Source organism: Melopsittacus undulatus, chromosome 1 (genome assembly GCF_012275295.1).
Source record: "Melopsittacus undulatus isolate bMelUnd1 chromosome 1, bMelUnd1.mat.Z, whole genome shotgun sequence".
In the NCBI taxonomy this organism is placed as follows: domain Eukaryota; kingdom Metazoa; phylum Chordata; class Aves; order Psittaciformes; family Psittaculidae; genus Melopsittacus; species Melopsittacus undulatus.
The window spans coordinates 30,826,085-30,839,236 of record NC_047527.1 but is presented as its reverse complement, the minus strand read 5'-3'; positions in this window follow the sequence as shown (position 1 = coordinate 30,839,236).

The following is a 13,152-nucleotide window of genomic DNA, read 5'->3' as shown; positions in this document are numbered from 1 at the left end:
ACTGATTTAGTTTGAAAACATTCTTTACAGCACTATAACAAGAACTTTGAGAACAAAATGTATATAATACTTAGTATGTGCATGTAGGAAACAATGGAATAGCAGATTTTTATTATGAAAGGTGTGGGTAAAAATGTATTAAAGAAAGAGCTTTATAAAACAATAACTGTTTCAGATGTTCATACACACTGCATGTGCCTGGACATGCTGAAAAAATAGAAAAGAATTAGAGGTTTGAATATTTTGAGTGACTATAGGGAGCTAGGAAGAGGTTAACTCTTTTCCACCTGTATTTTTACATTTATGTTTTCATGTTTTTTAGAAGATATTACTGAATTAGAAATATCTACATGATTAGCTGGATTGAAAAATTATAACCAACACTGTGAAATATAGCAGGAAATACAGGCTATAATATGACCAGTCCCAGGCCAGTAAATTCCATTTATGCATGACATTAAAATATACACAATTGTCAACTAAAGCCGTACAAGTAGGGGTTTGATTTTCCCCCACTTTAGATGAATGCGAAACTAAGTTGGTGTCTTTACTGATAACAAGAGTTCTTCTACTGTACTAAGTAAAAGTTCAAGCTCAGGACTCATGTCTCTAAGATAGCTTTGTATATGCAGCCTGTAAAATTGTGAAGATCTATTTCTTAGCACAGAGTGCACAGCTACAACACAGCTGTCTCACAGCAAGGCTAGAACACTTCTGTCTGACTGTGAGATCAGTTGTTATCGTTGCCCAAAACCACAGTTACAATCATCCGGTGGTGAGGATTATGCTGTGTTAACAGATGTCTCAGCTGTCTACATTAGATGTTCAAACTGTATCTCCAGAAAGCCATGGAATAACCTCACTGAAAAGCAAGGTAGTTGTCTTTTCCCCACTGGTCTCTCACAGATCACTGTGTACAACATACTAGAGTTTCACACTCTAGTTGCCCGTCTCTCAATCAGCCACAGATTACTCAAAAAACTGCAACTACACCTGCAGTTTACTTTGGGAAAATGTCTGCCATCAGTGTATTGGTTTTTTTTTTTGTTGTTTTTTTTTTTTTTTTTGTTTTTGGTTTGTTTTTGCGTTTTGGATTTTGTTTTCTTTTTTTTTTGTGTGTGATTGTGTTATTTTGGGGGTTTGTTTGTTTTGGTTTTGTTGGTATTGTGTTTTTTGTTTTTTTCCCTGGGTGGGGTTGTGTGACCCTTGAAGTTGCAATTCTTTTTAAAGGTAATTTTTTAATTAATCAATCCATTTCCAAAACCAGTTCAGTTTTTATTTCAGAGTGAGAGTACTTGCTCCCAACAGATAATCCATATTGCAACAAAATACTCTGAAAGTAGAAAGGGACTGTGAAAATAAGTTTTCTATAGCCACTGTTTTTAACATAAATTTCATTCTTTAGCAAATAATTTACTGCCATGTGGTTTCACTCTTACATAACAAATTTGTCATCAAGGACCCCATGCCAGGCAGACACAGCCATAAAAGCTGTCTAAACTTGTCTGTATTGTGCTTTCCAGCTTGGTTCCTCTGTTCACCCAGGCAGCCTGCACACCACTGAATAGTGTGAATGCATTTAATTATAATCTGACATGTGTATTCCTGAGAAACAAAAGGCTGTGAACTGAGGGTGATGATTAACTGTTCTACCAGATAATTGCTTAAACTACTACTTATATTATACTGCATTATCTCTTTTGAACAAAGTGATTATTGGCCCTTTGTGTAGTGATTATACAATGTAAGTGCAATCTTGCCTTTTTAAATGTTAGAGTTTATGTTTAATGTACTTTTATTTGTAATGAAGGGTGCAACTTTGGGTTTTCTTTAAAGGATTATTCTCACAAATAATAAAAAAAAGCATTCTCAGTTTCTCAGGTTGGTCCAAGTTTAAGGATTCTTTAAGGGGCTTACTGTTACTGGAAAGGGTGATGTCTTCAGTGTGTGAGGGGATCCATTGATAGGCAACTACTGTAAAGTACAGGGGCCTTCCAGTAAATGAGATAAAGCATCCATTTTTACAACAAAGAAGGGAGGAGAAGATACAGGAGTAAAAGTTATTATTTTTTTATAAAAGTTAATAATATTAGGGATAATGAAGTATGACAGTAAGTCCAACATGAACAAGTTCTGATCGTCAAGTTCAATGTAGCTGAAGAAATATTAATTGATGAGGGAACAGACTACACCTCCAGTAAGTTTACAGATGACACCAAGTTGGGCAGAAATGTTGATTTGCTTGAGGGTGGAAAGACTCTACAGATGCACCCAGACAGGATGGATCAATGGGCCAAGGCTGGAGGGCTGCTATGAGGTCTCCAAGCAGCTTTCTCTTCTCCAGGCTGAACAGACCCAACTTTCTCAGCCTGTCTTCATACGGGAGGTGCTCCAGTCCCCTGATCATCCTCGTGGCCCTCCTCTGGACTTGTTCCAACAGTTCCATGTCCTTTTTATGTTGAGGACACCAGATCTGTACACAGTACTCCAAGTGAGATCTCACAAGAGCAGAGTATAAGGGCAAGATCACCTCCTTCAATCTGCTGGTCACGCTTCCTTTGATACAGCCCAGGATACAGTTGGCTTTCTGGGCTGCAAGTGCACAATGAAGACAGCTCATGTTCATTTTCTCATCGACCAACACCTCCAAATCCTTCTCCGCAGGGCTGCTCTGAATCTCTTCTCTGCCCAGCCTGTAGCTGTGCCTGGGATTGCCCTGACCCAAATGTAGGACCTTGCATTTGGCTTGGTTAAACTTCGTAAGGTTGGAATTGGCCGTTTCACAAGCATGTCAAGGTCCCTTTGGGTGGCATCCCTTCCCTCCAGTGAATCAACCAAACCACACAGCTTGGTGTTGTCAGAAAACTTGCTGAGGGCATACTCAACCCCATTGTCCATGTCGCCAAAAAAGATGTTGAACAAGACCAGTCCCAACATTACTACTATCCAGCTGGACATTCAGCTGTTGACCACAACTTTTCTGTGTGGTCATTCAGCCAGTTCCTTATCCAACAGATGGTCCCACCAAATCTATCAAATTGATGTCTCTACAATTTGAGATAAGGATGTCATGAGAGACAGTGTTGAATGCTTTGCACAAGTCCAGGTAGCTGATGTCATCATCAGCTGCTCTGCCCCTGCCCATCAGTTCTGTAGCCCCCTCATAGAAAGCAACCAAATTGGCCAGGCAGGATTTCCCCTTAGTGAAGACATGTTGGCTCATTGTTTTCCATGTGCCTCAATATGTTTGCAGAAGAATCTGCTCCAAGATTTTGCCAGTCACAGAGGTGAGACTGACTGGGCTGTTACATGGGGATTACATTTCACTTTTTCCAGTCATCGGGAATTTCACCTGACTGCCATGATTTTTCAAATATGTTTGACAATGGCATAGCAAATTTAGTCACCAGATACTTCAGGACCCACAGATGGATTTCATCAGGTCCCATGGACTAGTGTAAATTCAGGTTCTTAAGATGGCCTCAGACCTAATCCTTTCCTATAGTGGACCTGAGGTCTTCATTCTCACAGTCCCTGCATCTGCCTTCCAATACTTGGGTGGTGCCGTCAGAGCCCTTGCCAGTGAAGACTGAGGCAAAGAAGTCACTAAGAACCCCAGCCTTCTCCAAGTCCAGGGTAGCCAGTTCCCCCAGTAGGTTCTGGAGGGGCCTATGTTGTCCCTAGTATGTCTTTTATTCGCTACTTACCTATAGAATCCTTTCCTGTTATCTCACATCCCTAGCCAAATTTAATTCTAACTGAACGTTAGCTTTCCTAACCTGGTCCCTAGCTTTCCAGACAGCATCCATGTATTCTTCCCAGGCCGCCTGTCCTTGCTTCCACCTTTATAATCCTCCTTTTTCCTTTTAAGTTTCCTTAACATCTCCTTATCCATCCAAGGAGGTCTTTTGGCCCTCCTGCTGCACTTCCTTCTAGTTGGGATGCAACACTCCTGAGCTTGTAGCAGGTGATCCTTGAATATCAACCAAGAGTTTTGGGCCCCCCTTCCCTCTAGGGCTATATCCCATGGAACTTTACTAAGCAGGTTCCTAAAGAGGCCTATGTCTGCTCTCTTGAAGTCCAGGGCAGTGATCTTGCTGCACACTCTTCTCATTATCCTGAGAACAGCAAACTTGACCACCTCATGATCACTACATCCAAGGCTGCCCTGGAGCGTCACATTTCCACTGAGCCCTTCTCTGTTGGTGAGCACAAGGTCAAGCAGGGCACCTCTCCTTGTCAGCTCTGAGGAACTTCCTGGATTGCTTGTGCTGTCCCTCCAACAGATATCAGGGTGGCTGAAGTCTCCCACGAGAACAAGGGCCTGCGAGCATATGGCTGTTCCTCCCTGTCTATAGAGCTCTTCATCCAAAGAGTCTTCTTGGTCAGGTGGTCTGTAACAGATCCCCACAGTAACGTCCCTCATTGCTGTTCTCCCTTTGACCCTGACCCAAAACCTCTCTGTTAACTGGTCATCTGTCCCCAGAGTTACATACTCTCCAGACTATCACTGACATAAATAGCAGCTCCCCTCCCTATCTGCTGGGCTTGTCTTTTCTAAAGAGCCTGTAGTCATCCATTCCAATACTCCAGTCATAGGAGCCATCCCACCATGTTTCTGTGATACCAATTATATCATATCCCCTTAGATGTGCACACATCTCTACTTCCTCTTGTTTATTCCCCATACTATGGGTGGTTGCATAGAGGCATCTGAGCCAAGCTCCAAATGAAGGCAGCTCGTTGGCTGGAGCGGCTGAAATATCTCTGCAATGCTCCAAGTATTTATTGGGTGCTGGCAACTGAGTGGGTGTGTTGGGATGGAATGATGCTCCCCTCCCCCAACACATCTAGTTTAAAGCTTGAAGTTTCTTGACCAGCCTGGCAGCCTTCTACCAAAATAGCTCTTCCCTTTCTTTGTCAGACCAGCTCCACCAGCCTCCAGTAGACCTGGTCTCCCAAGTTGAGTCCCATGGTCTAAACCCCTGACTATGGCACCACCATTCTAACCATTTATTAACCTGCCAAATCCACCTAGTGTTTTTAAGGTCCTCCCCTTTATCCTGGAGAATTGACTAAAAGACTATGTGAGCTCCAGAGCCCCTAACCACCTCTCCCAGGGCTCTGTAGTCTTTCACGTTCTCTGGGTTACTGCTATCTATATCGCTAGCATGCACATGGACCACTAGAAGTGGGTAATAGTTAGCCTTACTAGACCAGGCAGCCTCTCTGTATCATCCCTGATCCGAGACCCTGGTAGGTAACACACCTCCCTTGAGACTGGATCAGGCCAAGAGATGAGTGCCTCTGTGCCTTTTGAAGTAGAGTCCCCTACTACTATGACCTGCTGCTTTTTCCTGGCAGCACCAGTAGTGATCGTCTTTACCGGTGCATCAGACAGTTGTTCATGTTGCGAGGTGTGTGTTTCCTCATTAGCCCCCTGCAGAACTGCAAAGCAGTTCTTCACAGGGACATCAGATTTAGGAGGAAGCCCCTTGCTGTTAGTTGTCCCCTTCCTCCTTGTTGTTCTTTTTTGTTACAAGTTTCCAGCTTCCTGGTTTAATGGCCTCCTTCTTTCCTTCATGAGCTACAGGGGACGCTTGAGGCTCCTGCACAGTTTGGGCCTGGAGCAAGCAGTCCTGCTTCCTCTCAGCTTCCCTGACATCTCTCAGCCTACTGTCAGTGTCCGGCAGCTCAGCCACCTGCTGGAGGAGGACCTCCACCACGGAGCACCGAGTACAGCCCTGCCCATTGTGCACCCTTGCCTCAGGAGACCAGCGCAAGCACTCTCTATACTCTTAGCTCTGCACTGCAGCCTCCCCTCTCATCAGCTCTGTCTGGGTGCCTATGCTGGCCACCACTGGGGCAGCCAAGGCAGAGCTCACAGGCAGGGTCCTGGTCATGGTACAAGTGCTCTCCTACCTGCTCTCCCTGCCTGGGTGAGCTGCTGGGCAAACTGCCATGCCACTCCCTGACTGACATGCTACCTCCTGTTTGCCCGCCCTGTTTGCAGTACTCCCTGGGGTGGGTTTTTACACAATCAGGTAATGGTCGATGATGACTGGTTTGAATTTGCCACTGCTTCTCCCCGCACTGCTTCCTGTGAGTCAGCTGCTTGCTCCTGGGCAAGTTGTGGGTCTGTCTCTTCTCCCAAGTAACAAGCGATAGGACAAGTGGTAATGGCCTCAAGCTGCACCAGGTGAGGTTTAGATTGGATATGAGGAAAAAAATCTTCACTGAAAGGGTTGTCAAATATTGTAACAGGCTGCCCAGAAAAAGTCATCATCCATGGAAATATTTGAAAGACGTGTAGATGTGGCACTTGGGCACTTAGAGTGGACTTGGCAATCCTGGGTTGATGGGTGGACTCAATTGTATTAAAGATCTTTTCCAACTTAAATGATTCTATGATTCTATAAAAGATGAAAATGTAATGTCTTTTTCCCCTCATGCAGAAATAGTTTTGAGGGGAAAAAAGCATACTTACAGGAGGACCTGCAACTTTGCATCCAAATAAGATACTATGAAAGGGAAGAGAAAGCCTTTTAATTTTTAACATCCTCATCATGTAAAAAAAATTGGCAGTGAGCAAAGATACAAAGAAACCACATATATAACAGAGAAATGAGCAACAGTGAATACAGAATTTATACAATTCCTACTTTTTCTGTAAGAAAGCAAGCACTGTTTTTAGAAGCCCATAAGCATCAAGAGAAGATCATCCTAGAGCTTAGAGGACTGAAGTTTTAAGACACATGTCAATCTGCATAGCTCTGCTCTTCCACTTATTTTCTTCTGTGAATAAAGAAATTAGTATTTCATTTTCTCAAAGCAGATATTCCAATCATATTCATACAGTCTTTCATGCTCTGGAATTCCAATGACTTTCAGAGAGCTGTCAAGTGAAAAATTACACTCCTACCAAAGACCATATTCAGAAGACATCATTTTCTAGGACATCTAGGAGTCTTTTTACTTGCCTTCTTAGTGCCCCAGCACCATCTTGATCATGAAAGGCTAGCTGTGTTACCTACCAAAGGAAACAGGTAGGATAGAAATCATCCAGGAGACAGTCTGTTGATGGGAATACACCTGCCCACAGCAAACAAAAACAGGAGCAGCCACAAATGGCATTTCTTATATGTCTCATAGCATTCCAGGAAGCTAGAAACATTTCTCAGTATTTAACCACTACACTTTGAAGCACAGCGACATAAGTTCTGGGAAGCCAGGTGGTATTTCATATTTGAGAAAAACTTCTTTAGTCATTTGCTATCTCCATTGTTCCAGATTCTCTCATATGAGCAGCAATCAGTACAGATACTTATGTAGCTGAACTGTCAAGACAAAAGAGGTCCCATGGGAAAAAACATGCAATGAAAACACAATGTACAATCCATATGCAATCAAGGCCAGAAGATATTTTCCTTAGACTCTTCCTTCTTGTATTGTTCTCCACTCTTACCCCCTTTAACCTAAAAACTCATTTGATTCGTGCCAGATTATCATCAGCAAACAGTCCTAACCTTCCTGTTTTCTTCCATATTTCATAGACATGACACTATTTTAGGTGGATTTACACTCCATCTAAGCTATAACTGCTGTGCAAACACACACATCTATTTTCTCTTTTGTGTTTCCCTACTCTGTTCGCCACATTCTGTCCCTCAAAGGAAAACTTATTTTCCTTCCTCCTCCACTATACCTGATCCAGGTACTCCCCAGCTTTTCATACTCCCTGTAGACCAAAAGACCCTTACTGTGTCCTGATTAGCACAAAATGGGCGCCACATGCTCTGAGAAAACAAACACTGCATACTGTGCTCTAAGGAGACATTATTATATATTGCAATAGAAAGCCGAAAGCTGAAGGCATTATTTCACAATCAAGATACCTTTTTGATCCCATGGGTGGCATGATTACTCAGCTACACACTGGCAGAAAAATCAACCACTACTCATTAATTTTATTATACTTTTCTATTATATTTTTCTTAAAATGAGGTGTGTAAATCTTACTTGTCTGTGCTATATCCTGCCTTGTAGTTTACCATTGAGGTACCTATTAATATTTGTTAACACATTAAACAACAGTAATGAGTACTTCTAGAAAGCACACAGTAAAAGGAAGGAAGATCAGCAAAAGGATTAAAAGTGCCAAGGTGAAAAAAGGAGAGAAGAAGGAGTAATGACTGCAGTTATAACGAACTGTCCCTGACCTTAAACTCTCCAGTTTTCAGATTCTTTTGAGCCTTCGAATTGTGTTACACTCTGTGGTGGGTTTTGTTCTATAGATGAAAATCCAGACTTGTGCCATCACTTATGTGCAATTCTTGTTACTGAATGTCCATAAGAGCAATATGAAACCATTTTTACTCACAAATAGTTTTTATAAAAATGCAGGCATATATTTTACAGGTAATGTCTTATTTGTATCACCTGGGTTGTTTCATCCACATCTGATTTCCCAAAGAGCTCCAAAATTATGATAATTTAGAAAGACTTAAAGTCTCATTTCCCTTTCGTTAATTTCTTGTCTTCTGTGTACACCATTCAAAAAACCATTTCAACCAGAGAAAGGAAACTTAAAGTTAGAATAAGCATAGCTTCCTTGTTCATTGTTAAACACTGGTAATTAGTATTCTGGAAAAATTCACAGGAAAAAAAGAGGCTTATGAAAGGTGGAAGCAAGGGCAGGCAGCCTGGGATGAATACAGGGATGTTGTCCGGGAAGTTAGGGAATGGGTTAGGAAAGCTAAGGCCCAGTTAGAGCTAAACTTGGCAAGGGATGTTAAAGATAACAGGAAGGGATTTTATAGGTATGTAGCGGCTAAAAAACGGACTAAGGACAATGTAGGCCCCCTCCGGAAACTTTTGGGAGAACTCTGCACAGAATTTGGAGAAGGCTGAGGTTCTGAATGGCTTCTTTGCCTCGGTCTTCACTGGCAAAGGCTCTGACCGCAGCACCTGAGTCTTGGAAGGCGGATGCAGGGACTGTGAAAACCTAGACCTTGGGCCCACTGTACACGAGGATCTGGTTCGAGATCATCTTAAGAACCTGAATGTACACAAGTCCATGGGGCCTGATGAAATCCATCTGTGGGTCCTGAAGGAGCTGGCGAATGAAGTTACAAAGCCACTGGCCATCAGATTTGAAAACTTGTGGCAGTCAGGTGAAGTTCCTGATGACTGGAAAAAGGGAAATATAACCCCCATTTTCAAGAAGGGGAAAACGGATGACCCGGGGAATTACAGACCAGTCAGTCTCACCTCTGTGCCTGGCAAAATCTTGGAGCAGATTCTCCTAAAGGCATGCTAGGGCACATGAAAAACAACAAGGTGCTTGGTGACAGCCAGCATGGCTTTACTAGGAGAAAATCCTGCCTGACCAATTTGGTGGCCTTCTATGATGGGGCTACAGAAAAGATTGACAGAGGAGGAGCAGTTGATGTCATCTACCTGGACTTGTGCAAAGCGTTCGACACTGTCCCACATGACATCCTTGTCTCTAAATTGGAGAGACATCAATTTGATTGGTGGACTACTCAGTGGATAAAGAACTGTTTGGATGGTCGCACGCAAAGAGCTGTGATATGCTTAGTAAAGAAGAAATTAAATAGAGGGAAAAAATAATTAAAAATGAGTTTAAACTAATGGCCTGGGTAAGTAAGACTCTCAAAAATTAAGATCCCAAGAATGTGACATCTGAGCATGAACTCTTGCCATCTGCTTTGCACTGACAGAAGGACCTGAGTGACTAGCAAGAGAGGGCTGCTGTCACAATATAGAAGGTTTCTCTTCTTTTTGATCTTTGACAATATGAAAGGGACTTATCTAGTTTTATTTATGAGATATATAAACATAAATACATTAACCAAAAACTTCTAATAATTTCATTATCTGGACTTTGTCAAGGTTTTGGGTAGATATCTGAGATTTTTTTAATTCAAATATGCACCAGGACAGAAAAGTACTTTATCACTTCTAAGGAGCTGATGGCTGAGTTTGTTAAAAGTACATACCTCTATATGAACATGCAAAGAACATTTACCTGAAGGACCTGGCACACCTAAAATATTAAACAAATTGTAGGTATTGAAGACACTATGACAGGTAGACATTCATTCTCCCATTGTGCTGGAAGTTACTACTTTGTAGCAAAAGACATGAAAGAGACGTGTAGAGGCCTACAAAGTAGGATTCCAGAACGGGAAACTTCATCAGAGACTGTAGCAATAGAACAAGGGATAATGGGTTTAAACTAAAACAGAGGAAGTCTAGGTTAGATATAAGGAAGAAGTTCTTTACTGTGAGTGTGGTGAGGCACTGGAACAGGTTGCCCAGAGAAGTGGCAAATGCTCCATCCCTGGCAGTGTTCAAGACCAGGTTGAACAGAGACTTGGGCAACATGATCTAATGTAAGGCATTCCTGCCCATGCTAGGGGGCTTGGAACTAGATGATCTTATGTCCTTTCCAACCCTAATCATTCCACGATCCTATGATGCTATGTTTATACAGCAAAATATAAGGAGGACAGCTATTTAACCTCTGGCCAAGAGATTACTGCTGTAATCTGCATGTGTTCATGTGAAAGTGTTGGACTGTAGGTCTTTCTCTGGGCTTCCTGTTATGTCCTTGCAGTCCAAATATCAAACTAACTTCTCCTTTGTTGTGGCCATTTGTGTGTGTTTGTGTGTGTTTATGTGTGTACATGAGCATGTTCCAAATATTTCAGAAATCATGAGGACTGTGTTTCAAACCATCAAAAGGATGGTTTAGAAATGAAGAAACCAATCATATATGCTTTGTTACTGGGGGTGTAGTATGGAAGCACACCAGCATTTTGAAGTGTTCAGAGCCTGCTGAGTAGCATTGGAGAAACACGTGGGGTTAAGGAAGCAGTCTTGTCCACCCTGTTTATTACGAATTGTCTTTATCCACACAAATCATGTTCTAGCATTAATTCGGAGACTGCAAGTTGATATTGGCAAAAACTCTGCCAGAGAGCAATATTAAGTACTGAGAAGTATGGGCAATCACTGGTCTACCACTTGAGCTCTCTCTATTGCTCTCTCACATTTAAAAAAGTATGTGCAGACAGTACACCCATTTCTCAAAAACTGTTGCTCACCAGCATTTTAAGTTGCACTGGAAACAGACGTAATCTGAACATCTCATAAGATGGGGAGCTATTTGAATATCCTGTAAGATTTTGCTGCTAAATATGATAGGGATGTAAGTCAAAACCCTTAGTGACTGCAATATAATTTTAATGCCAAAGACAGCTACCTTTAAAGATAAGTAAGACAGTCATCTACACCCCTGTGGAGTCTGAGATGGAAGTTATTCACTGGCAAGAACTGTTTCCCATAAAAAAAAAATTGGAAATTGGCAAAACTGATTTATCTGATTCTCCTATCTTTTTATTGGGAGAATTAAGAAATATATGTGAAAACGTAGCAAAACCTGTTGTTTTTTAATTTTAAAACATAACCAAACTTCTAACATTTGCACCTGTTTATATATATATTTAAAATGCATATTAAATAGTTTTATATTTAATATTGCAGCTATTTTAAAATATTTGAATAAATTGTTGTTGTTTTAGGTATTTCAAAGGTGGTTTGACTTCTTTTAGTAGATGTGAATTTACATATCCCCAGAGCTACTAGAAACGATGACAAAGCCTCACCACAGGTCAGCATTTTACATCAAAGAACTTTAACCAATGGTTCTGTGAAGATAAACAGGATTCCTTGGTTCTGTCTATAGAAAATCTATTGATTATTTATTTATTAATAATTAAAATGACTGTGGCTTTATTGAGAATTGGTATACAATATCTACCCACAGAGTTAAATTCTCCTTTCTCCCTCCCCCCTCCTCCCGCTCCTCCTCCCATTTAAAATCTGCCTATTTGGAATAGTTTCTAGTCCCTGAAATTAATTGAACCAAGCTGAAGCATTGTCAGAGAGCTTTTGGATGTCCAGGTGAAGACCATACCAGGAAATATAGCAAAATATTATGGGGGATCACAGGCTGGGAAGTGGACCTTTGCTATTTTGCTAACTAATGTGGGTGTGTGGGAAAACAGGTAAGCTAAAATATCAGGGGTTAGTCCTTGTGGAAAGATCCAGTCTTGGAAGAGCTCCAAGAATTTTATAAGACTATAAAGAACACACGAGCTCACTGAAACATTTTTAATTGTTAATAATAATGGAATTAAGACAGACTGGGTCACAGAGTAGACAAAAATTATTCAAAAGATAAAACAAAGTGAAAAGTGATAGAAGGCCAGAAAGAACAGAAAATTATATAGACGGATAACATACAGGTATTATAAAGATTCCATTGCAGCCTTTTGACAGGCAGTATACATAAAACATTCTTGTCCCAAGTGAAAAAGTGAAATTCAGGGTATCCTTATTTGATGTTTTCAGTATATCTAGATATGAAAACATCAAATGATGTTAATGTTTCATTTGATGTTTTTAACATTACAGCAATCACTAAGAAATGTTACATCAAGGTTTATTAATTTTATTACTTTATTAATTTATAAAGGGTCCATCTCACAACAGAATCTGTGATGTTGAATGAAAAAAAAAAAACAAAATGTGTAAAAAATAGCTCCAAACAAGGAGATTTTAAAAAAAATAAAGAGCTGCACTGAATATTTTCAGTGATTTATACTAAGAAAACTTACACTACATCTTAAAGTATCCAGAAGTTATTGTGATCATTCTCCAAATAAAAACATTTCTCTGAAATGTACAGACACTTAACTAGAAGAGCTTTGGGTCAAAAAGAACCCAAACAACCCAACCTATCTTCTTTTTTAAAAAGAAAGACAATTGTTCAAATACTACAAAGAAAAGCATGAAAACATGAAACATCCCCAAACAGGTACAATTATATACATCCACGTGTATATACAGATGTATATGCACACATCCTTACTAGCAGAGAGATGCTAAAGGACCTAATGGTACTGAGATGTCAGGCACTAAGAAATGCTGAAACTCAAAGCCAAACTGTTCCTTCTTAGTCTGAAACTTTGTACTCATCCCTTATGACATAACCTTTAAGTAGGGGTTCTGGAGAATGTTTTAGTTCTCTACAGTCTCCCTGCCCTATCCCCATGTTTCATA